Raw genomic sequence first — 2157 nt, 5'->3', positions numbered from 1 at the left:
AGTCGATTCGATAACAAATGACGAAAACGGACGGATTTCTCAGGTTTTTACTACATATGAACACTTTTCACATTCTCCCCTGCAACTCGGCTGCTAGTCCTGCTTTCATGCAGAATCTTAAGGTCCTAGCTCATGTCCAAGGCACCAAAGCCAGCTAAAAAGTCAATAATCGATACCTAAAACTTGAATTATACTACTTCTTACTGGCTATTACATCATCTTAGAAGCTTCATCTGTGTTCTACTATGGTGCTTTTAGTGTCTCCACATACCGCAGCACGCGACAAAGCTTTCCAGACGATAAGTACAACCGTTTCAGAGAGAAGAGCAGCCAATGTGACGATCTGGCTTTAAGTCGATTCGATAACAAATGACGAAAACGGACGGATTTCTCAGGTTTTTACTACATATGAACACTTTTCACATTGTTCCATGCAACTCGGCTGCTAGTCCTCCTTTCATGCAGAATCTTAAGGTCCTAGCTCATGTCCAAGGCACCAAAGCCAGCTAAAAAATCAATAATCGATACCTAAAACTTGAATTGTACTACTTCTTACTGGCTATTACATCAAATTAGAAGCTTCATCTGTGTTCTACTATGGTGCTTTTAGTGTCTCCGCATACCGTAGCACGCGACATAGCTTTGAAGACGATAAGTACAACCGTTTCAGAGAGAAGAGCGGCCAATGTGACGATCTGGCTTTAAGTCGATTCGATAACAAATGACGAAAACGGACGGATTTCTCAGGTTTTTACTACATATGAATACTTTTCACATTCTCCCGTGCAACTCTGCTGCTAGTCCTCCTTTAATGCAGAATCTTAAGGTCCTAGCTCATGTCCAAGGCACCAAAGCCAGCTAAAAAGTCAATAATCGATACCTAAAACTTGAATTGTACTACATCTTACTGGCTATTACATCAACTTAGAAGCTTCATCTGTGTTCTACCATGGTGCTTTTAGTGTCTCCGCACACCGCAGTACGCGACATAGCTTTGCAGACGATAAGTACAACCGTTTCAGAGAAAAGAGGGGCCAATGTGACGATCTGGCTTTAAGTCGATTCGATAACAAATGACGAAAACGGACGGATTTCTCAGGTTTTTACTACATATGAACACTTTTCACATTCTCCCGTGCAACTCGACAGCTAGTACTTCTTTCATGCAGAATCTTAAGGTCCTAGCTCATGTCCAAGGCACCAAAGCCAGCTAAAAAGTCGATAATCAGTACCTAAAACTTGAATTGTACTACTTCTTACTGGCTATTACATCATCTTAGAAGCTTCATCTGTGTTCTACTATGGTGCTTTTAGTGTCTCCGCATACCGCAGCACGCGACAAAGCTTTCCAGACGATAAGTACAACCGTTTCAGAGACAAGAGCAGCCAATGTGACGATCTGGCTTTAAGTCGATTCGATAACAAATGACGAAAACGGACGTATTTCTCAGGTTTTTACTACATATGAACACTTTTCACATTCTCCCGTGCAACTCGGCTGCTAGTCCTCCTTTCATGCAGAATCTTAAGGTCCTAGCTCATGCCCAAGGCACCAAAGCCAGCTAAAAAGTCAATAATCCATACCTAAAACTTGAATTGTACTACTTCTTATTGTCTATTACATCAACTTAGAAGCTTCATCTGTGTTCTACTATGGTGATTTTAGTGTCTCCGCATACCGCAGCACGCGACATAGCTTTGCAGACGATAAGTACAACCGTTTCAGAGAGAAGAGCGGCCAATGTGACGATCTGGCTTTAAGTCGATTCGATAACAAATGACGAAAACGGACGGATTTCTCAGGTTTTTACTACATATGAACACTTTTCACATTCTCCCCTGCAACTCGGCTGCTAGTCCTGCTTTCATGCAGAATCTTAAGGTCCTAGCTCATGTCCAAGGCACCAAAGCCAGCTAAAAAGTCAATAATCGATACCTAAAACTTGAATTATACTACTTCTTACTGGCTATTACATCATCTTAGAAGCTACATCTGTGTTCTACTATGGTGCTTTTAGTGTCTCCACATACCGGAGCACGCGACAAAGCTTTCCAGACGATAAGTACAACCGTTTCAGAGAGAAGAGCAGCCAATGTGACGATCTGGCTTTAAGTCGATTCGATAACAAATGACGAAAACGGACGGATTTCTCAGGT

The sequence above is a fragment of the Schistocerca gregaria genome, unplaced genomic scaffold (assembly GCF_023897955.1).
Source record: "Schistocerca gregaria isolate iqSchGreg1 unplaced genomic scaffold, iqSchGreg1.2 ptg000387l, whole genome shotgun sequence".
NCBI lineage: Eukaryota > Metazoa > Arthropoda > Insecta > Orthoptera > Acrididae > Schistocerca > Schistocerca gregaria.
The sequence above is the reverse complement of the archived record's forward strand: the minus strand, read 5'-3'. Positions refer to the sequence as shown.